At 43.7% G+C, this 24,609-nt stretch overlaps 1 long non-coding RNA gene across 6 annotated transcripts in view; it reads right to left on the bottom strand.

Moving 5' to 3' along the window:
* The window catches only part of LOC139828629 (uncharacterized), a 41,285-nt gene that overhangs the window by 4,804 nt on the left and 11,872 nt on the right, over window positions 1-24,609 (bottom strand). For 3 of the 6 annotated variants that reach the window (XR_011740483.1, XR_011740478.1, XR_011740481.1), the window contains exons 2-8: window positions 23,799-23,918; window positions 22,649-22,804; window positions 19,774-19,945; window positions 9,703-11,702; window positions 8,447-8,652; window positions 4,120-8,005; window positions 236-383 (exon numbers count right to left, since the gene is read on the bottom strand). This is a non-coding gene — a long non-coding RNA (uncharacterized lncRNA). Of the gene's footprint in view, window positions 1-235; window positions 384-1,572; window positions 1,753-4,119; window positions 8,006-8,446; window positions 8,653-9,702; window positions 11,703-19,773; window positions 19,946-22,648; window positions 22,805-23,798; window positions 23,919-24,609 lie in introns of all 6 variants that reach the window. The other 3 variants (XR_011740479.1, XR_011740482.1, XR_011740480.1) reach the window with 3 other exon arrangements.

The raw sequence follows: 24,609 nt of genomic DNA, 5'->3' as shown, positions 1-24,609 counted from the left end.
AGTTTACAATTACCATCCTACCCCACCAATTGTTTAGACAACAGAAATGTTGCTGCACAAACTCACAAGCCCTTTAATCTCACCCAGAACTTTTCTTTCCTAGAAGCAATAGTCAGGTTAACCTTTCTTTACATGTATTTGGCTTTCTAATTTCTATTTAAAAACTGCCAGCCCCCCAGCCCTCTCCTCGCTAGAGTGCATGGTCTGAAGCTGGTGCCACCAGAGTCACACAAACCTTTCGGGATGGCTGGGGCACAGCGACCGCTTCAACACCACAAGGTTCCATCTCCTTCACTCCTGAGTCTCCCCTTGTCAGTGACGGAGTTATTTCATCCATAGGATTTTTAACTGCTGGGAAGAGTTCACTGTTGAAAATACTGCAACTATGAACAATAAGAAGGAAAAAAAAAAGTAAATTTATCAAAATCTTGAACTTTATAATGTCTTTCTTACTTGTCACAAAAATACAGGTTCTGTTCTAGTTTTGTGCTGTTTCTCCTCTGCTCCTTTTAGAGTCAGCACATTGCGCTTTGCTGATCCTACACAAGAGTTCAAAGCTATTGGCTGCTTCCTGATTTGGCAATGCCTTTTACATCAGTCTTATTGATATCTGACACAACGCAGGTAAATCTAACGACTTCACATAATTCTATACTGTGCAGCGCTATTTGTTTCCATCCCAGTAAATTAACTGCCCCTCCCTAGTGTGGGGAAAATCAGGGATACAAATGTAAATATTTTGAGACACACCAACAAATGTATAGCTAAAATGTATAGTTTAATATGTAGTTTAAAAAAATACTTTGTATGGGGAGTCACAGAGCAAGTCTGATTTCCTTCAACTCTGTTTTGGCCATGAAGTTCCTTTAAGGTTAACATAATATGCCTTCTGTGGAGCTGATGGCTGCTTCACGTGTAGATGGCTACATCAGGCTTCAAATCTCTTGGCTCCAAACTAAGATGCTATTTATAGATCACTCTTAGCCTTCCCCACCTGCCTTCCAAACAGGCTGAAATATCAACTCTGAAAATACAAACCTCTGTTCAAGCATAGAGATGAGAACAGAGGAGAGGTTGAGTAGTCTGGACATTAAAAATATGCTAAGATATATTGCGTCAGACAGATCAAGCCCGTGAGGAACAATATTTTGATTATAACCTTCCAAGAAAATTCTTTATTGCAATCAATATAATCAATGCTATGCTCAAACACCTTTTTCCATCCATCCAATCGTCAAGCAGACTGCCAGAAAATCAGATTAGCTTTATTTCATTAACCTTGCTAAAGGTAAGATTTAACTTTTTAATTTAATACTGGATGCTCACCAAAGTGCTCTCCAAAGCCAGGTGATGGATGAGGCTGAGTAGGCCTGGCCCCTATCACCTGGCTGCCACCACCTGTCGCAGAGCAGATAAGGGGTAATTGCAGCCTGGCCATGCCACAGGCTGGTGCAGTTGTCTGGGGGACACTGGGCTGGTGACTGCAGCAACAGTGCCAAGGAGCCCAGGTCTCCCGGGCAGCCTTCGGTGCTGGGGAGCCTTCTATCTCTGAGCAAACACCTCGGCGGTTACCTTCTTAACTAACTCATTTGTTAGTCAGGTTGTGTAATTTCCTTTTCTTCAATTTACTGTCCTCCTGGCTCAGCTCAGTGCATGACTCAGTAAGCCTGGCTTAATCATCATCATCATAAATTCTGAGTCTATTAAATTGCTGATAAAGTTCTTGCTGACCAGCTCCTACAGCTAAAATATCTGGAATGGAAAAAAAAAAAGTGAGATTTACTCTTTGAATTGTGGATTATTTTTTTTTTTAAATTAACTCCTGTGCTACAATACAACACCTTTCCAAAGAAGCAGCCAAAAGCAGCAGCAGCCTACTTTATAAATATGTAAAGGACGTGACATTTTAAAAAATACATACCACACTGCAAAGAGGGAGCAGAATTTAGTTATCTTACACTAAGACCATTGGGACATCTGCCTTTTTCCTAAGGAAATGACTTTGCCTTGTATCTCACCTTTTATGCTGCACACTTTTCTACCTGTGTAATTCATTATCCAGTAGTCAATCTCCTCAATAGTCTAATGCTGATGTTCTTAGGAAATGAATTTTTTAATAGTCTCCCTGATGAACATGTATTTTGTGGCACCTGAAAATAAATGTACTATATTTCTAGGCTAGTTACATATTTTACCTATTGAGTCTTACATTTCAGCAGCTGCGGCTTCCTATATGTCAAGATGCAAAAAATAATTTAAACTACTATTTGCCTGACAAAATATGATTATTTGTCCTCCTATATACCCTATGAGTACAAAGTTCAATTTATAGCTTGCTCTTTTCCTTTACATCTTTCAAAAGCCAAGGAATAGCGAATGCATTGTTCTATCAGTTCTTGCTAAGTGAGCAGAGGAATCGTAGTGTGTGTGTATATATATATTTATATACACACCTTATAAAAAAGGCTATTGAGATATACAAAATAACAGGTGCTTCAGTTAAACTGCTGCTACAGAGAGGGAAAAGAAAAAAAGATGTCAAGTGAGCAAGCAAGTCCCTGCTTAACTAATGGGATAGAGGAATGAGGCACTGGGGGACCTGTTCTGCCACCAGATCTGACTTGGACAGCAGGAGATGGGTGTTCAGCTTGGCTTTCTCACCAGGAAGGCACCATCCCTGGCTAATCAGTGCTTCCACTACTTATGCAGGTTTCTGGCAAAAGAAACTACAGCCAGGGATGTTATTCTCCTAAAAATATGATGACCTTAGGAAATGCAAAATAATTTGTCTGCCTAAAACTCGGCACCTACGTTAAAACAGCTCATCTTTCAAAGTCACTATGCCTTGGCAAATCTATGCATATGCTGAAACCACTGGGCTCTGCACTGTCTTTTCCTTACAAATAGGCACATTATCGAGGTAATTGAACGCAGCTCTGCTGACTTCATTGAGCACAGAGTACACCGAGCCATCCTGGCAAATATTTACACAGAACCACATTATCCCCCAGGTCTGTTCATGTTTCGACATGTGACAAACACCTGTGCACCAGCATCCCTGGTGAGCATCATCCCTGCCCAGGACAGCTCTCATCCCTCTATGTCCCAGGCATGGCCTGGGGACATGGCTGTGACAGAACCACCTTCCCTGACCCAAGCAACAAAACCAAAGGTGAAAACGTCTGAAATGTCTGTGAAAAGACCAGATTCAGCCCTGTTTCACACCAAGAACATGCTCATCTGCCTCCTTGAACCCCATTATTGCACTTCTTTAGCTGTTCATACACCTTGTGCAAACAGGCAGGGTACACCTCCCCATCTCTGTTCCCACTGAAGCCCCTGGGAGCTGTGCTACCTTGGGACAAGGTTCAGGAACCTCACCCCTGGGTGCAGGGCAGGCGGGAGTGTTCCCAGGGACAAGAGTCTGTCTCAGCCATGGGGCAAAGCTCCCCCAACTCTGCCCTGGCTCATCGCCTTCAGGCTGGCTCTGAAAATCTTTCCTCCCCAGCCTGATGAGCGTTGTCATTATCCTAGTTTGGAGAAAACAGAAGGTAGTGGCTGGGGGAACGTAAGGACAGACTTACTTATAGCTGACCCATGTTACATTTCCCCAATGCCTATATGAATCAAAACATAAAGTCTCTCCAGTTGAAAAAAAAACCTCAAACCCTTCATTTCACACAACATAATTTTTTATACAGATTTGGAAGTTGTTTTTAAAGCTCTTCTATAAAAATGAAGTACAAGCTGAAGATAAGAACCATCTCAAGATCAGATGAACTATCTTCTCATCTGAAAATTCCCTTTCTGTTTAAGCTCTGAGGTTTTTTTCCTTTTCAGAAATCTGCAGACTGTTTTACTGAAAGGAGACTTTGATTTTTCAGGAAAAATAATGTCTTGTTTAAAAAAAAAAAGTATGTATCATCTACCTCTTTCAATCTAGGAAGCAGAAAACAGGATCTTTTTTCCAGGTCTTTCTATGGCCAGCAGCATCTAGAACAGAATTCTGTGTTCCTTGTTGCAAAAGAATTACTGAATAATTAAATGTCATACAAACAGGTTGGTACAGCACTACAGCCCAGTGCAAAATATTCTATATCAAAAGTAAAGCATACTCACCTCCAGGAAAATACTGGGATTCCAGAAAATTCTGAAGGAGGTCATCAATGTGTTACATTATGTAGCAGCCATAGTTCTGTTCCTCAGTTTGTTTCCTCCACCTGTGATTTGACATTTCATATAATTTTCAATTTTGTAATGCTGGGAGGGTAGTTCACCCAACTTCTAAAGTTCATTTCAAGAATATGGTTAAATTTAGCCAGTAATTTGCAGAGGCCATCCCTCTGTTTGCAGGATGTTTTTCTGCCCATTGCAGAAAGCACAAAGAGAAGAGGAAGGCAGACAGCAGCATTAGTGACCCCACATAATCTCCTCTAACACCAAATGCAATTGTAAGTGGACATATTAAAGTGCTGAGATACCAGTTAGCTACTTTAATGCAAATTATTCTTTTATGTATAGAGTGGTTATTCCTTAGACCTGAAACCGCTGTAGCTCTTATGCTAGCACCGAGTCATGAGATAAATGAATCACAGAGCCAGATTACTGCATTTGCAAAGAATGCTACACTCTGGAGTCTAACCTGATGCTGCTGCACTTGCAGGAGATCTGTGTGTGTGTACATGTATCTGGCAGATGAAGCAATTCCCAAGGGATATTCTGATGCAGCCTCTCCTGCGCACTGTCAGGGCCAGAGGGCAGGATGCATAGTCCTTGCTTACGCCAGCAGCTACAGCTTTGTCTACACCAAAGGGGTATGCATCCCCTGCCCCGCAACACAGCAGTTTGGTGGGGCAAATGCCAAATGTACCAACATTATCAGAAGGACCCTGATCTGGGAAGCTTATCCATCTGTTCCTGCTCTATCAGACTGGTCCAGTTGCTGGTCCCTATGTTCCTTGCCTGCCTTCAGAAAGCCAAGACTGTAATTTAGCAAACACGAGCCAGTGAAGAGGAAACAGGCTGTATTATCTCTAAAGAGATACAGACAGAGGTTTTCCAGAAAAAATCTGAAGGTTTTTTTCTCTGCTGCTTTCTTTGCAACACCTGAACTGAAACCAAACCCACAGGCTCAGCTCCTGCACCACCACGTGAGATTTCCCAGCCATGCTCCGCCGTGCTCCCGGGAACACAAACTCCTCTTGCCCATGACACAGCACCCAGAAGTGCTGCTCGCCCCTTTCTGCACAGGCTTCCCATACATCCCGCCTGCACCAGCCACCCACCCCTTCTCACAATTAGAAAATGGAACCTGGGAGTCTGTCTGCTACTGCAAAGGATCCACATCAGTCCAGGAGGGAAACAGGTCCATTGCTGGTGAGTTTGAACAGGCAGTGCTGCGGTCCGCACTGACCTCGGGAAGCGGCTGAGACAACAGACCGAGCAAGAAATGATGCTATAGAACATACACACAGGCAGAACCAGGCTGATAAGCTCTTGGTTGAAGTCATATAATAAATACAAAAATGGAATTTTAGTTGCATCAAGTTTGGCTTTTTCAGTTTTTCAGGAGTGGAAATATTGAAAGTGCTTGCAAATACTCTGGCCAATTAGTTACCAAATGTTTCTGCGATATCTCAGGCAGCTTCATAAGTCCATTAAACAACTCACAAGTCCTTTTCTGCATGGGGTTCAGCATATTCGCTGTTATTTGGAACATATTTTTACTTTATTACATTCTAGTTTCATCCTTTGCAGAGCTGTAGTAGCATCCGTTATCACTTACCAACTGTGCTCTACTAATAAATACCTACAGAGAATTTATGGTGAAAATCTGATTGCACTGACCTCGGTCGGAGTCTACCACCACTGTCAATACCTGCCAGCACATGTGGTCACTTCCAGAGACTCCAGGCAGTCATTTCCATCTCATGATGTTTCCAGAGCGTGCCAAGAGGCAGGCTGGTGCCGTACCAGTCCTGATGAGATACTGGCTCCTGTTAGCAGCAGCAGCTGCCTCTGTGCCATTTGTCATTCACACAGGCACACACAGAACGACCACGGGGACTCAGGAGAGCCGGCAGTGTAAAATGCTCTTCAATTTCTAATTTTGTTATCATCATTCATCTGGTTTGCTTGCTTGTCTCATGTCTCTCAGGCTTGATTTTCAGAGTGATTTTTCTGCTGGGGTGATCTCTTTCTGCAGGACTATCTGCCTTTCTCAGGCTGATTGTGCAAGTGGAAATGAAATTCTATTGAAATGGATTAATTAAAAGAAGATTAGTAAGATTAGTCAAACTAAAACTGGTTTGTACCTTCCTTGTTGAATGCAAAGAACTGTGTTACAGACAACAGAGCCAAGGACCAGCCCTTCTCTAGAAGTGTATGATGTTGCTCCATCTATTCTGACACTATCAGCAGCTATCTGCCAGTAAATGGATGATAGCTTCTGCAAGTTTCTGGTGCTATACATCCACACACAGAAAAAAAGGACTTCTGTGGCAAGCAAGAAATCTCAAACATGCACCACAGAGCGCTGAGTTGCACAGATGCACAGGGTGCTGCTCTGTTTCAGGCAGGCAGGCTCGGGGTGATGCTCTCATGAGAAGAGCAAAGCAGACCATTTTTAAATGCACCAAAGCTGTGCAACTGCCTCTGTTGATTCCATGGCATTCATAAAGGAGGTATTTCTAGCTTCCCTCCTCTAAGACTTTCAAAGCCGGTTTCCAGGAGTGCCTTAGCTTCTCCAAATTGCTCAGGCGATGCGTTTCCCACCCCAGGGCTCCCTGAGAGCTTTTGGGACTGCCTGTGGCACTCAGCCATGCATGACCATTGTGACCTGTGTCTTCTCTTCCACACACACAAGCCCATCAGCAGGAGCACTGAGTACCCTGACAGGAACCCAGTGTTTTCCCTGACACCAGTATGGTTGAGGACTGGGTGGAGGGAGGACAAGCAGTGCTTTGAAACAAGAGCAAAGAGGGCAGGAAAAAGAGCTTATCACACTCAAACTGCCTTGCACATCGCTGCCTCTCCAGTCTTTCTCATGGGTTGCTCCTGCTGTGTCTGGCCAGTCTCACTGCCATAGCGCTTTCTGCCACCTTCTTGTCCCCAGGGAGGACGAACAGCAGCCAGTCCCCAAGCTCAGCAACAGGAGAAGGGAACAGAGGGTGTTTCAGTGCTTGGGGACCACGACAGGCCTAACCAGGATCTACGGATCTCACAGGAAAAAATCCTCCCAATCGAATTGTGTTTACCTCGGTTGCACTGGAAACTACCACCATGTGGTTGATGCCAGACAGGTTTTAGCTCTTTCTAGAAACAACTGTGATCTTCCCACCTTGAATTTTCTGCTGTCTGCTTTTCTCTCCAGGTCAAAATGAAAAGAAAAAAAAGACAAACAAAAAACCAGCAAAGAAAGAACAAACCCATATCACAGCAGGTTAGGAAGCGCACAGAAGCAGATTAGGAGCTTCTGTCCTTCCCGTCTCACAGCATATAAGCAATCAATGGCATTAAGAGCAGCAAACACGGAGTTGACGTAAAGAAGCATTTTTCAAGGAACAAGTAATTAGACCAAGGAACACAGTGCTGCAGACAGACATCCACAGCAAGGACAGAAGGAAATTTGAACAATTATCTGCATAACAAGAATAGCAGAGTTTTAACAGCTAATGATTTTGTTTGTGTGGGAATGATGTAACATCATGTTCCCCAGTTTAAGTCAGTCTCCTGATTGTCAGGATTAGGAGAAATCCTCTTGAAGATGCAGACTAGCCATAAAAGTTGACCACAAGTCTCCCCAGGTGTGGCTGTGAGGTGTTTGGAGATCCCCATTTCACCAAACAGACCACAGCCTTGCTTTGCCATAGCACCACACTGCCCCTTTCCCATTACGTTCCTGTTATACCTCCAGTGCATTGAGATGAGAACGACGGCAGTCATGATCCCATTCCGCTTTGCAGCTCGCCTGCCTGTGCCACTCACCAGTGCCACCAGTGCCTGTCTGTGGGAAGGAGAACAAACCAGGGGTGTTAAAACACTCAAGAGTATTTAGGATATAGATTTCATTATAGTATATGCAATCTCCATTTGCAGCTTGAGCACACAAGGCTATTTATGAGAGAAATTTGCTGCTGAAGGTAATGAGCCAGTTTTCACCAAAGTGTAAATCTGCTGGCTGCTTGTAGAGGCTGGTGGATTGTCAGAGCACAGATCATTGCTACTGAGTGCTCTGCTAATAGTGTACACAGTGATGACATTTAGAGTATTGTTTAACTGAGGGAGGAGATTTAAGTCACTTCCACAGTATTATCTAACACAGAGTAAACCTCTGCAGACCGTATATCACAACTCAGGCAGCAGTCTACAATGTCCTTAAGCTACAATTTTAAATTATGAATAATTCCTATTAAAAAATCATAACTGTTAGTTGTGGTAAGCATACCTGAGCAAAGATGCTGTCAAAACAATGAAACCGCAGATCCTGAATGCAGTGTCTGTCCTCATCCCATGAACAGTTTGCAGGATCAGTGCACCCATTATAATAGTTTATTGTACCTCTTAAAACCAACGCACTGCAAAGTGCTTCCCACCAACCATCTTTCCACTTCTGAGGTGAGTTAAGCCACTCCCAAGTCTACAGCTGAGCATCTGAGAGCATGAGAAACGAGTAGGATGCACATTTTAAGGAAGTCCTTTCTAACTTTGAGAAAATTGTTTCCTCTAGGCAAAGATTTGCTTATCTTGTAGCAAAGTAACTTACTTTCAGATAATGTGAGATCAGCATGACATCTCCTTTCTGTCCCCGTAGCCAAGAAGCCCTTGGTTTGTGTCCCTAAAATCCTGCTCACATCTGTGGGCTTATTTTTGCAGCAGTGCAAGAGGTGTGTGAAAGAAAGCCCCCAAGCAGTCCCAGGTTATGTGAAAATTTACCCAAAGCCAGTTAGTTCAGCTTTTACATTGAAGTGCAAATAACTCTCACGTTACTGAAGTCCATTGTGGCAAACATATCCCTAAATTTTAGCCAGAGCAGGAACACAGTTCATGCTTTTGTACAAACTGACGCTGGTTGAGCACCTCTCCCACCCCATGGAAGGGCCCCCAGTGCCAGGCAGACCCTGGTTCCTTCCAGCCGCTCACCCAGGCTCTGTGCAAACAGTGCAGAAGCGAGTGAGCCGTGGGCTGGTCAGATGGAGAGGCTTCTCCAGCAAAGCAGCGTTACTGCAGAGTGTACGAGGGCTGAGTAGGGTCCACAGGCTGGTGGTGGGACTGCTGGGGTGGAACACTGGAGGGATTCAGGCCTCTAAACCCAAACGTGCAATCTGGCACCATGGGGCAGGGACACTAGCATGGTGGGGCAGGGACACTAGCATGGTGGGGCAGGACCAAGGGCTTGGCTGCAGGGGTATTTCTTCTCACAGAGCACAAGCGGGACTTGCAGGCACCGGTGGCTGATGGAAAAAAATGAGGCTCTGCTTGCCCCTGCCTCCCTCCATCCTCTGGCCAGGAAAGCTGGAGTGCAGGCACAGAGGCAATGCCTGTATTTCTCTCATCACACAGACCAAAAATAGCACCTGGCCTTAATGCAAGTTTTTTCTCTAACCACGTTTCTTCTAAACAGCTGCATAAAGGCCAACCACCAATTGCGCACCACAGAGCAAGATAGAAACACTGAACAGAACTGCCAGGTCACTTACTTACCCTCAAGAGTTTCGTCTCTTGACTTTGCCTCCATAAGGGGGAGAGGAACAGCCTCCAGCCACGTTAATGCTGTAAGTGAATTAGCAGCACCATCCATAGGCTTGTAGAAGGAAATAAAATAACCAGCACAGCACCACATAAGGAGGAGAACTTCTAGGAGCTTAGCTCGAGCTTTCTGGAAGAGCAGGCAGACTGCAGACAAGCAGCGCAGTCACAGAAAGTGGCTGATACCATTTGCTAATGCATTTTTTTTTTTCCTGGCAAATTGTTAAAGGTGGGAGACTGACAGTGCTGAGAAATAAAGGAAGAAGTGAAACCAGTAGCAGTAGTACAAGATTTCGTATACCCTCTGTCGAGAAGCCTTCCTTGATCTCAGAAGCCCCACTCCAGCAAATGAGCTATAGGTGACAGTCCCATCTACAGGGGCTTAGCCCCGTCTGCAAGGGCTGTCTGACAGCCTGTCTCTAAAGGTGTGCCCAGATCTGCCCATTTGCCATATATGACAGAACATTCCATGAAATCATGAAAGGACTAAGAGAGGTTGATGCTGAGCACCAACGCTGGCCAGGCACACACGCTCATTGGGGCCCAAGGTCCTACAAAATGCCGGCTGTCACACTGGGGGATCCCTCATGCACTGAGACCAGTCCCATGCTGGGCCAGACAGCTGCTTTATATAACCCCATTCGCCAGCCAACCAACCACCAGGTCCTTACAGCAAATAGACAGGTCCATCTTCAGATGAACAGCACCACTCCTCTAGAGCAGGACTCAACCCCAGATGACCATCTTCCCCAACATCTAGAAGCCCAAATGTCCTTTCATTCTCTGTTAGCTGTTCCCAGAGACCTAGCAACAGCACATGGTCCCACACACAGGAGCTCTTGAGGAGCAGAAATGACCTTACAACCCTTGAGATTGTAAAGAAGCTATATATTTACAGTGCTGGACACACAGGGAAATAATTTCACCCAAGACATGTGCGAATTTCCAGTAGCTGTGAGCTTGTTTAAATGCAGTAAAGTGTTACATGTTCATGAAAGTTTTAGGAATGTCTATACATATTCATAACCTGTCCCCAAGAAGGTGGTTCTTATTACAATTAGTTCCAGGAGATCATTTCCATAGTTTGCGCCTCTGACTCCTCCTGGTTGTGCCTATGCAGTGATCGTGAACCCGGGTCTCCTTCTCTGTACATGGTCACCTTTGGCCTGGTATGATGAGTTGGTTGGGACTCAGATTGCTGAGTTGGGTAGAACTGGCGTATCTCCTGTCCTGTGCACCCAAGTTTCTGTTACGTAGTTCATCCAAGGAGGCACCCAAGGTTTTTTATCTTTGCAAGGCCTGTGAGGTCACCAGCGAGCTCCTGTTTCTCATACAAGAAATTACACAAAGCTAAGCAAGGCTAGGCAATTGCGAGGTGGGTTAAGGGTTAGCTCTCTAAGTGTTAGCTCTCTCATTCTTTAAGTGTTAGTTAGTTAATTCCCTTTATCACTCCAGATTACCTCGATCTGGAACAAGGTTAAATGCTTTCCTGAGAAGAGCTACTGGGTGTTCGACCCTGGGAAGGTGTGGGAGAGCAAAGATCTGGTTATCCACCTCCTAGAGAGTGCATGAGACCGGCATGCTCAAAGGCATCACTGATGGTACCACCAGTACCTCAGAGCACGGGAGATGAGACATAAGTAGCTCTGGGTTTCTGCACCTTACACAGAAAACAGACCAGCAACAGCTCAGGACCACTGCAAGCTGCCAAGGGCTGTGCTTCACACAACTCAAGTATTGTGAGGTCTCAGGGGTGCAAGGATATCTCTCACATGTCGTTAGCATCCCAGTTTGAGCAGTGTATTTTTGCCCAGGGCATTCAGTTTGGCCAGTTTGCCTCCTCAATGTCTACTCTGGTTGATGGGGAGATGCCTACAGGATGAGAGTTTTTGGAGAGGGGCTGAATTCCTACCTGCAAATTGAAGTTTGCAGCTCATCATCCTACAAGAACAAACCTGTAATGAGAATATCTCTCAATCAACATCTAGTTTAATAAGTTACATTTACCACAAACTATCAACATTAAAATGAGACAAACCAGCAAATACTCCAACTGCACCTCTCACTCTGCACAGCATTTGAGATGGCCAGTTTTCCTCTCCAGCAGCTTACTTCCCCTAAAGATGCCAGCTGCTGACAACATCAAGCTCATCTGTTTGGAACATTAACTCTCTCTAATTTTCACTTTCTTGGTGGGCCTTTGCCATAGAAACCTTCCTTAGCAACAGGGAGGCAGCGCAGCTGCGGCTCCAGCCAGAAGCTTTAAAGAGGCAGCTCTGGCCCCTCTGCAGTGGCTCATCACTTCATGCCCTGCCTCCCCACCTTACCTTTTCCAGCAGGGTGTAGCTAATAGGTGAGCATTTCCAGCAGAATCGGGGTGCAGGGTAGGAGGAAAACAGCTGCACTGGTAAACTGTTTGGGACCACTTTGAAATCGCCATTCGATTAAGTGCATATGGTGCAGTTTATGACACAGCTCACCCAGCGGAATTTCTTGCAGCTGTACAGCCCTGGCTACCAAGGATGATCAAGGGTGATGTCTGCTGTTTGTGACCACAGGCACAAGGAGTGACAAGAGGAGGCAGGAGGAAAGTGGGGAGGGGACGTGATCTGGAGCATTTCAATGCAGGCTCAGGAGCCACTCTGCCTAAGTGAGAGAGAAACAAGCAGAATGGCTCAGGACGCTGAAAACAGCTCTGTGAGCTGCATGGGGGAAGAATGTCCCGACCACAGCCCCATCCTGTGCCATCGTTCGTGATGCTTACTGGCCAGTGGGCAATAGTCTCTGATGTATCTAAGTCTCAGGGTAGTGCTTCTGTCAGAGTGATGCTCAGATGCTTTAGTTCTATTCCTACCACTGATTTCTGCTATATCTCCACTTAACTGCTATTACTTTTACTGTTAAGAAAAATCAGTATTTTCCTCTCCGATGGGAGGGAGGCTGTAAAGAGAAAATTTGTAGCATTTGTGATGCACTGCATGAGTGAAGGGTAATTCCTCATCCTTGTACCACCACTGGGAGATGGTACACAGAAATGCAGGCAAGAAAAGCTCGCACTTCAAATTCCTAACCAAGTGGCCCCAGGTTGTAAAAGAAGCAGTGAAGAATCAGGGACAGTTTTGTATTGCTTCTGTATCATCCTCCCCCCAGATGTGGATCTGTTCCCAATAGGCACATTTGACACGCAGGTAAAGCAGGATGTGTGTTGCTCTGAATTTTGTGCTTCTCTCAGGGAAACAGCTAACTGCTGCTCTGCAAAGGTAGGTTGGCTCTGTCTGTGCTGCAAACCAGGTCTGAAGTGGAAACGTCTCTGCTCAGGTCCAGAGCCAAGCTAAAGCCAAAGCCAAAGCCAGTGCTGCCCTGCTCCCTTGCAGCGCCTGACCATGTCCAGCCAGCTTGGAGGCCAAGCGTCCTGATAAAAAACCTCCCCAGCTGCATCCTCTGTGAAGAGCCAGCCCAAGGACATGCACATACGAGTATTGAGATGGGCACTAACCACCACAGCTAACTTGAGAAACTGTAACTTTATCTTTCCATCCTGTGACTCATCCTGGCACAAACACACCATGCAGCACGGTGCTGATAGCAGCATTACGCCGTGAGTCACTGGTAAACCTGCGCTGCTCTCACTTCCAATCCTCCCTGCCAGCTTCTTCATTATCTGCTCTGCTGCCTGTGGGATAATCACCTTGAGGAAGAGCCCCGGTGGCCCACAGCTCCAAACACGCCCGTGTGCCAGCCAGTCAGCACCTGGACATCACCAACTTGCCCCCAGCTGACCTGAAGCCACAGACCTGGGGCTTGTGGGGAACAGGGAACCACCAACTCACCCAGCTTGTCCTATTCAGTGGGAGCAAATACTTTTATCATTATGGGTTGCAGAATCTGCAGAAATTTTTGTTACATGAAAAAATCACAATTAGGCAGGAAAACACTTTTCTGTTCTTTTTTTGGTTTGCTAGTTTGGTTTCACATTTTACTGTTTTCTGACGTTTTTCTTTTTTTTTTTTCCCTGCTCTAACATGAGAAGGCTTTTGTTTATGTCTCTGACCAAAACCCTGGCCCCAAGAGGGTTTGGATTAAAGCACATTCATTCAATACCCTATTGAAGAATCACAGGCTTGACCTAAATGATTTTTTGGGTATGTTTGATCTCAAAGACATTTGGAAACTTGATTATATCAAAGGCTGCAATTTATGAAGTCTGTTTTCTTCTAATGTAAAAAGGTGAATCTAAATTTTTAGATGAATGCTTACTGAATTACATAAAGGAATCTAATGGCTTTTATTACACATACAAGTATTCTCACACGGAGCTACACAAAAACTCTGTGGAAAAAAATCAAACATGCTAAAGGTTAATGGTAACATATTTTTCACCACCAAAGAGAGAAAATGTCAAGACTTAGAATATTCTTGACACAAAGTCACAAGTGAATATTTATTCCTAAGAAACAGGCCACCACCTAAACAGCAAGCATAAGATGCACAGACCTGGGCAGTGCCTAATCCCCAGGAACCTGTCAGTGGCAGGTGCTCAGGTACCAGGTCACCCTGGCAGACCCCTGTTCCTGCAGGGGAGGGAGCTCTGCAGGGCCACGTGTCAGAGACAGCGCTCGCTCTCATGGGGAGCCCGGCACAGAAGGCACAAGGCAGACACAGCTGAGAGCTTTGTTTTCTGCAGGCAGGGAAGCACCAAAGACCTCTTCTATATATGGAACAAAAAAAAAAAACCCTGAAATGTGATCCAACATAATGTCTACCCTTAGTGCTTTGTTCTGATCACAGCCTCCTGAAAATATTTTATGTTTTTCCCCTCCCACCCCAAGAAGCGTTAAAAAAATGTGTTGGTCTCTATGAGTGTATTTGGAAATAATTTCTACCGTTTAAATTCTGATAAACAAAAAATGCGTTACTACTTTGTTCCCTACATTTTTTGGCTCAAGAAAGGAATAATTCCTGGTTTGCTTGTAACTGGCAGGACAAAACCATCTTCACCCTATGAGTTCTAGAATTTCAGTTTATCTTCTTATGTATTTCTGTCTCTGTCACTACCAGCTTCTCTGAGTTTTCAGCTTACAGGCACCTGAGGTATCAGCAATGGTATTTTCTCCTTTGGTACACCAGCTGGAAAGAGTCGTATCTTCATGGGGAATGGGAACAAGGTGTGTTTTCCTCCATTCCCATTTGTCTTGCAGGTACCTCTCGGAGCTCTGAAAAGGACAAGCTCTCGCAAGCAGATGGCTGAACATCCCCACGCAAGACAGGAGAGGTTCCCCCACTGCCTCTTTAGATCTCACACTCTTCTTAATCACAGAGTAAGATGACCTCGGCCCTCTTAACCTGTTATTTTCTGCCACCAAGTTAGTTTTTAATAACTGAGTTCAAGCACTGATTTCTAATAGGTGGGCTGGGAAAATTCACAGCAACTTACAGCTTATGTGTGTGGCTCATACTTTCTCTACAGGTTGAGTACCAAACAATTTAAATATGATTCCAGTGGAGACCTAAGTAGCAGAAAGTAAGTAGAAAGAAAATGGGATTCATGGGTGCCACTGCTTATCCTTAACTACCTCTCAATTCTGACCCTTTGGGAAAGGAGCGATAGAAAACACAGCTCGATTCATGGCAGTGCTGTTGGGGCTCCGTGACAACTGCAGCACGTATTATGCTGGATGGTGCTTGCAGTGTCCCTTGTATGCATCAAACCTCATGCTGAATGGGAAATCTCACTCCTTGGAGATTTTGATAACTAGACAATCATACTATGTATTTGCATGTACTAAACGAAAAATTTACACTGATGTCCGCCTGACTTCTTGCTGCCCTCTGCATACCCATCCATTGCTCACTTTCTTAGGTACCATTTTATTCAAAGCAGCTACAGTTGTTGTTGCACCTGCACAAAGCAGAGCAGCAAAGCAGCCAGGGCCACTGAGCCATGGTGATGGCATCGCTGGAAGGGCCTGGAAAGAAGTCTGTCCTATCAGCAAGAATTACTTGCTCAAATCAGTCTGTTGCCGTTCAACACATTTGGCAAACTCCGTCAGCTTTTCCCATGGTAAAACAACACAGGTTTGCAGGAAGAGGGGTGGTAGATGTAGCCATGAGTATCTGTATTTTAACCAGTGCTTAATCAGGTGGTTAAACCTAGTAGTTTGCTTTAGAAGCTTCAAACAAAAACCAAAAACTCCTCCCAAAACAAAGTTGATCTATTAAGCGCATTGGGGAGAACCTATTTTTATCTCTTAGTTTTCTTTCCACCTGTCTTTAATACAGCTTTGTAAAACTTCAAAAACCACGTGACTCCAAACTTCTCTGCAGTTCTCTAAAGAGCTGACACGATAGCACAGCTCCTCTGCAGCCTTCCCGGAGCACTGAGGGAGAGCAGATCCTGCTTGCCAGCCCTGAACCAGGCTACAGACACCTCTGAAACAGAAAATCTTCCTTGCTAGCCAGGAGGCTTGCTGCAGGGTGAAAGTAAAACCTAAAGAGCACTTCAAAGTTGAGGCTGACTTCAAAGAGCCCTGCTGGGGGACCTGCACCTGCAGCTTTTGGTGGATTTGTACTATGTTTGACTGTTTATCATTAAACCATTCATTCAGCCAGCTCTGCACAATAAGCCCTTTAATGGATCTTAGGCTGAAAAGAGTTCAGCCTGCAGACATAAAATGTAAAAACGTAATCTCTCTTAAAGAAGGCTTTGATATACCTTAAAAAATATATATATTTTTTTCAGAAGTAGTTACAAATTCAACCTTTTTTCCTTCCTGTAGGCTTTTCAAGACTCAATAAATCTACGAGGTCCTATTGATCAAGCACAGTAAGTGCATACATTGCAGCATCTCCCTGGAGTCTAGAATGAAATAAACAGCTCTGAAAATCTACTGCTGGAGCACCATGTACACAGTCACACAGGAAAGCCTTCTTCTCACGTGTCTGTAAGTCTAGGATACTCTGATCATAGAAATGTTTACAAAATTTTCAACTAGCCTGATTCTCAAAGGATCAGTGAAACTACTGATCTATACCACCAAGGGCACAGCTCAGTCTCGTTAGATTCCAAAAACTAAATTGAAATATGTAAAAAGGTTTCTTGGCTATCTGCCCATCCTTGTTATATAGCCTCCATTACCATAGCATTGGAGTGCTTCATGATTTTAACATATTTATGTTCACAGTACCCCACTGGGATGGAGAAATGCTGGTTTCTTCCTTTTATAGATTGGAAACTGAGGCATAGACAGACTAAAGAGACTGAATGTGGGATGTATAGATATTTGTTAATATATAAATATGGACGTATAAAGCACCAGGCTCCAAAAACCAATACCCTCAAACTTCACACCTTTAAGTGTTCCTGAAAACACACCAAGTCCTTAGCCAAAGGTTTGTCTCAGAAGCTGAGCACCTTAGTCACACTTTCTGTGTACCAGACTGCTGGAAAAATCACCAAGAAAGTGGTGGCTCAGGACAGAAAAGGAATCATATGCTCTAAAATTATGAAAGGAAGTCAAATTAGAGAATCTCCTTCGGGGCAACAGGGCATATCTGCATTATTTATCTTACCAAACAGACCTCTTTGGACCACATGGATATCTGCTGCTTCTCTTGTCATCAGCAGCACCCAGGCCAGCCTGAGTCCACTGGGATATTTCAATCTTGCCTTCCCTTCTCAGACACTTAGAGGGCAAAAGTAACAGAAAGTTTCAGATGAAAAGGATATTATGTGGTTGTGTGACTGTCACATAATGGAACACTCTCTCTGAGTAATTACATAAAGAGCAATTTTGTGGCTTTTACTGAATAACTCAAGATAATTTAAGCCATAAAAGGACAGTGAAAATAAAAAGAACTCTTTTACAGGAAGACACCTCATCACATAAAGAATGCTAGAGGCACAACATTTATGAATGTATTTAAATTTTAACTTTTTTGGAAAACATTGCAACATTTCAAAAGGAGTAGAGTCTGTTCAGACAGCCCGATTATTTATATCATAGCACACCAGTTCTGAATGTTGTACACATATTATATGTAGCATATTCACTATTCACATGCTATACATAACATAATGGAGAGGAAAATTATTGGTCCAAAAGAATATTCCCAGCCACATAAGAGAAGGGGATTTGGGACATGAAAAACTTCTTTATGTATCAAGTCTGTCTCCTTGCTACTGTACCTACACCTACATCACCTACCTCCACTCATACATTTGCCAAATTAGAAATCAGACAGATTTTTGCTGCGCATAATCCTGATAAAGGGCTGTTGCAGAGCCAAATCCAGGGCCCATTCAATGCCATCTAAAGAGACAAAACACAGAAGTTACATGCAGTTGCTTCTGGTTTTTAGAAGTGGAGCAATAGCATCAAGAGATTCATCCATGTACTCTGACCTATCCAGATCCTCTGTGGCACATCTAGAAAGTCAATCTTAGACCTCCTGCCTCCCAGTTCTGCTTAGCCAAGTAACAACAGAAGTTATTGAACCTGCCACTGAAGATGAAAGCACTGAAAACACACCCTGAGCCACAGCGTCCAGATTTAGGGACTGTTTATTCTCTGACTTGTTTTAGTTGCATTACTTTTCCCTTTTAAAGGAAACATCAACATTGTATCTTTGTCAAGGTGAGGATTTTGTATGCAGCACCATTGCTACTCATGCTAGGGAAAAAACCCCAAGCAAACAATGACAAGCATAATTCAGTTCGGTTCTTGCAAAAAAAAAAAAAAAAAAAAATCCAAAACAACATTCACAGTAGCAGGGAGCAGGTTGCTGATCTAATTTACATGTGGCAAAGCCATGGCAAAGGCAGTGCTGAAGCACCTGAGCAGCTCCTGCCTTGCGGCACTGGGCAGCTGGTGCAGCCACCCTGGGCAGTGGGATGCAGGTGGGATGCAGACAGCCTCTCCCAGCACATGGGAGAGGTTTATATTGCCACTTGAAGCCAGCAGCAATGTGCTTATGCATCCGAAAAAGATTTTCCTGTCTCATTTAGGCATTTTGCTGTTAAACTTTTCAAGCCAACTCTAGAAAACCTGGGAAATGGTTTGACTTGGACTTTGATTTTGTCTTAGAAGGTTTCAGGAATGTGTTTTCTCTGTTTCTTAGAAAAGCTGGCCATGATACACCAGGGTTCTTAGGCACTTGCTTCAGCCAGGTGTTGGTGAGACTTTGCTGGATGCTGGGGTGCAGAAGGATGCCAGACCTAGGCCCTGCAGCCCCTGCACCCACAGCTCAGCTGAAGTCACCATGCTGAGCCACTGGGCTGCCCTGCAGACCCTGTGTGTGCTGATTTGGGCAGTGACTGTTGTCAGCTGGGAGACGTTTTTGGGAGTGCGGCAGCGCTCAGTGCTGAGTCAGACCGAGGGGGAATGACTCACTCAAAAACGTCAGTGAAAGACCATATTTCTTCTCTCCAGGCTGCCCTTGTGCCTGCTTTTCATCCTGAAGAGCAGGGTCCCTTTGCACCATTCTACATAGCAGCCAAACAGGTTTTAACAGCACAGAGTTTCAAAATGCTGCCCTTTCTTGATGTTCCTCTCACAGCAAATGTTTTGTTCTGCACCTGTGACACAAGATACTGTGTGCCGCTGCAGCAGCAGAAGGTGCAGCAGGAAACACAGAGAGGCTGGATGTAAAACCACGCCAGGTTTGGGGGTGGGCTGGCTGCCAGAATTGCAGACAGCCAACAGGACAGCCTGACTCCCATGTCTGCACAGCAAGTGGCCTCACACTTGTCCCCCTCCAAACCACTCAGTGACTTGCTCTTTGCTCTAGGTCTGGAGTGGGAAGAGAAGGCAAGTCATTAAGCACACACAATCATTACGTGAATGCGTCTAACTGAACAAGTCATTATTTTTCATACTCCACGCTTTCAAGAAACCAAGTTCATGTATCATTGCAACAGAAAAAGGCACAAACACTCTCAAGAGACACAGATACTGTCATTAAGTTGCCATTCCATGCCCCCTTGCTGAGTCTAGTAGCCTCTCAGTAGTCACTAAATGGTGGGCTTACCTTTCAGGTTCCACTCCTGAGACATTGCACATGCTTCCCTGTGTTTTAAAAGATGGTTCATGTGGGTCCATCCTCTCAATTCAAATCATCTTCCCGGCTTGTGAAGGTGATACTTTCTTTTTGAATCGCCTCATTACATTGATATGCAGCATTTGTTAATGTGTGTTTCCATCTACAGTAATAAGGAATACCATCAGCAAATACAGTAATAACAGGAGAGCAACATAAGAATCAAGGTTTGATTGTGGGGTGACAATAAACCGTGGCAGATGTATCGTTAGCCCTCTGTCTTCCCCCCCTTCCCCGTTAGCCCTTCCCTCTCCCCCCTTCCCACTCAGGACAGGCAATTGAGAGGGAAAGAAGGACAGAGAGAAGAGAGTTGGAAAAATTAAAGATGTTTTGCTAATGCTACTAATAAAAATAGAGAAAATAATACAAACTATACAAAACCAATCTTGAAAGTCCCGGCAACTACTCTGGCAGATGTAGGGCCAGCACCCAAAGTCCTGGACTGGACTCTACAGCCAACTGGAATTGGATTCAGTCTGTCACTAGGTCTCAGTTCGCAGGGATGACTTGCAAGGTCCTCTCCTAATGTCGACCATAAGCAAAAGGGACGAGATCCTCATGATCTCCCACTTTTATATGAAGTATCACATGAATGGGATGGAATACTTAGTTCGTCAGTTTCAGTTCACCTCCTGCTTGCACATCTCATGGGATGCATCATTATCAACGACCTTGCATACCATTGCTATGTCTACCAAAACACGTATCTGGAAAATGCAGTTAGTAAGAAGGCTTTAGCTGACAGGGAAAATTCTCTAAAAGAGAAACTTGTTTTTTAACAAAACCAGGACAATAAGAAATTGAATAAACAGGAACCGAAGACGATATCTGTGTCATCAACAGGGCTGTAAAACATGGCTTCAGTCCTGAGCCTACCAAAACAGCTGAAACACCTCATAGGCCCACACTAAAGTATCTGTCTGGCATTGTTTCATGGCCCATTTTACTTGATAGATCTGCAGAAAAATCTTTAGTTCTCAACAGTCAAACTTAGGTCAGAGACTGAAAAGTAGTTAACTACAAGAAAGTTGACTCCAATTCAGGACCTAACAACATTTAGGTCAGACACACCAAATGTTGTGGTTTATTTGAGACAATCCCCAGAACTGGAAGCACATTCTACCTTTCTGATGATACTGGGATGTTATTTTGCACCAGATTTTAGAGGGGCACACGGAACAAGAAATGTGTCTGAGTAACTTCACCTAGAACAGAGGAAAGAGCAAAGCCAGTCTCTCTGTTCAAGCTGTGGCCCTAGCATGTACTCATGCTCTACAGCACAGCAAGAGACCTCTAATCTTTCCATCACAGCACACAACTGGGCACTCAGGAGATGTCCTCCCATTCCCTGTGCTGACACTGAGAGGGCACTCAAGCCTGGTCAAGTAGGGAGGAGAGAGCGCACCATGCTTCTTGCATACTCTTTTCTTTAGTCTGCTCTCCTTAATTTGGATAGACTTGCAAGTGTGCACTCACTGTGGGTCACATCTACTTACCAACACATCATTGGGATCCAAACAGATGTTAGTGTGTCTGTGTGTATCGAAGTATTTTTCTTAGAGAAGGCACAAATGATTGACATTTTACTGGTAGACTTAGTACCCATAAAAAACCCTTCGTTCTAAGAATAGTCACAAGAAACAGAAATATGGAGTGGGAAAATTTTGTCAGTTTTGCCATCTCTTTGGAGAAAAACCTGCCAACTGGCCTCAATTTGTCATTTGAGGGTATAGTAAATGCTCGAAATCAGATTTGCAGAACAGTTATACTCCAGCCTCCTCAGGAATCTAAATAATTTCACTTGATCTCTCTTTGAATAGCAAAGCTGGAGTCTGAGATGCCAGAGGTAAAAATTCTTTGGCTAATTAATAAATTAGGTAATTGTACATGGCTGCTATATCTGAGCATTTAACTAGAATGAAACAGCATTCAGTTATAAATAGAGCCAACTAGGGTATGGCACATGTACATTTGCATAAAGGACCTGCGAAGCTGATGAGTTTTATTTTGCACTAGAATTTGCATGCAATCATTAAAATCAAAGTTTTGTGCGAATACGGAGTAGAACTTGGGGAAAAAAACAACTGTGTGGACTTGTATTAATTTGAGGGCTTAGCCACAAAGAGTACATTTTGCAACCAAGAACTGAAACTCAAATCCAAACTTACTTCACTCCAAAGCAGCACCCTTTGGCTGCCATCACTTGGTTGCCTACTGTGGGGCTGCCCCATTATCCATGGGGCAAATGGATCATAGTCCAGATTGGTGAGGAGAAGCTTCCAGATAGCCCCACCATGCAGCCCATGCCCCAGCACAAGGCAAGGCTCTGGAGACTGCTGATGGCTCTCAGTCTGTGGTCCTTTGCTTCATCAATGTGTTATACAGAGCCTACACAGGTCAGTCAAACCTGACAGTTTTTCTAGGTAGCCTAAAACTTATGTAACTCTATGTTCAATATTGCAATGTACACATTCCCTTAGGTCTACAAACTTAATCGACCTTCTAATATTGTGCTGTTGATGTGGGATCTACATTCCTTTATCACTTTTGTTATCTCTTATGTTTGGAATAGGTAAATGGTTTTGGATTGATCCAAGTCACCGTTCTTTTCTTTCACAGCCGAACACCCATCTCTATTCTGTGCATCTCTCTCAAGAGAGGATTAGATGGTAGATTTGCCTGGCTTTTGCACAACAGTTAAGTAAACACAGAGAATATAAAAGAACTATTCAGCTGAAATGGTTTACATCTCCCTTTCTCCCACCACAACATGCGTTTTTCTCAGGATACCATGTTTCTAACTTACAGGTCAACCCTTGGTCCAGGCCTATGCTGAGAATGAGGTATGGCATAAGTGAACACGGGCTTCTTGGGACCCATACATCAGCTCATTTTCCCAGCTGCGGAGGCACACACCCATATAATAAGCAAAGCATAGGTCCACACAGCTTGCCATTTGCATCTGTAAATTAAGCAACATAGATCATCTTGAAAAAACAAACAAACACAACAGTAAAAAAATGAATTCATAAATCAGTTTCGTTATGGTGGCAATGAGTTCATAGAAAGGGAAGGAAGCTTTTGTCAAACCACTTTTTCTGTAGTCTTTGATCCCACTGGGAAGCCTGCAAATTACAGTTAAAGATAATGAAAATGAAAATGAGCTAATATACAGCAAGGTGTGAGGATGTGATGGTGAAGCAGTAGATTGAGTTTTTAATAGTGTGCAAAGGACATTTGTGGGAAGGGCTTATGAGGAGTGATTCAGAAGATCAGAACATGCAATTCAAGGCATGGGGAAAAAGAAAACAAGAAGGAAACAACAGTAGTTATTTTTAACTCTTTGATGTGTTTATGAGCTTTTAAGTGCTTTATGGATACTACTTTATAAAAGGGCTTGGCAAGCTGCTTTGATTCCTGGAGTGGAAAAGATCAGCTTAATTATTATCTCATCTGCAACTAAAGCTTTGACACTGTTTCAGAGGAAAGGAAATGCTCAACCTATTCTGAGATATAAAACATCTCACAAAATCACTCAAAGTGGGACCATTTCAAGCTATTATAAATTCTTGCAAAGATTTCCCAAGATGAAGAACTTGCTTAGTCAGAGGAAAAGCACCATTAATTTCCCTTCCTCTGACTCATGGGATAGCCCTGCAAAAGGCTTTGACAGCATTCCCTTGGATGGGGTTCTTAGAAATTATACTGAGTATTGAACACATCCCCTTTGTGGAGGGCTGATGACACACTGCATGCTTACCACAATATCCAACTTTACATGGCAAAATCACACTCCTACGCTGGAACAAACCCAGCCAGGAAATTAAGAATTTCATTGCTACCCGTAGATGTACATAATTATTAACCTTTCTCTGAAAATACCTAATCATCTATCATCATCTTAAATAATTCTGCAGTTTGAAAGAAGTCCAAACATAGTTGAGGCAATTACTTACCCACACAAAGGGAAGGAGCACAGTATTTCCAGGTATTTTCCCATAGTTCTGTGGTGCTCAATAATAAACTGCAACAGGAACTCGTTGATGGCTGTCTAAAAAAAATCCCAAGCTCTTCAGCTGAAAGCAAAGACAGTATGGGGAAAAAAAGAAACACACAGGAAAACTTTGCTGAAATACAAATATCTCACATGGTTTTTGACTCTACTTTAAATTGTTTTACTGCATTGGAAATTCCTTTCCCCATGGTTATAAAACATTAATTTGTACTCTTTATTTGACTATTTAAAAAAAAATATATAATAAGTAATCTAGGACTAGCACTTGCTTTGCTATACCTGGTGTTGCTCTCTCTGTACATAAGCTTCAAAGTTTCCTTTCTTTTTTTTTCTTTTTTTTTTATGTTAAAATGCACAGCTCATCAAGCACAATTGTCTCATCCTGTTTGGAGCACTGTGTTTTCTTCCTTCTGGCATTGTGTGGTTCTTCCCTTGCAGAACCCCGCATTGCAAGATGGCCATTTGTTCCCTTGTTTCATCTTGAGAAACAAACAAAAAAACTCCCTCTTGTTTCCTCTAGGAAGTTATTTTGATAGCTTCAGATAGATTTTGAGGCAAACCAAAAAGTGCACTTGCTCTGATTTGATTTGGAAAACTAATGATAACCATTCCTGCAAATACGTAGAGGAAAAATGGACCATGCCTTTTGATACATGAGAACATAACTAAAACATCCTTGGTCAGCTCCAGATGTGACAATGTCCAGATTTCAAACATTTTGTAAGCGGGATTCTTAGCTAGAGCTCACAAGA

Source organism: Patagioenas fasciata, chromosome 9 (assembly GCF_037038585.1).
Source record: "Patagioenas fasciata isolate bPatFas1 chromosome 9, bPatFas1.hap1, whole genome shotgun sequence".
Classification (NCBI taxonomy): domain Eukaryota; kingdom Metazoa; phylum Chordata; class Aves; order Columbiformes; family Columbidae; genus Patagioenas; species Patagioenas fasciata.
The sequence above is the reverse complement of the archived record's forward strand: the minus strand, read 5'-3'. Positions and strand labels throughout refer to the sequence as shown.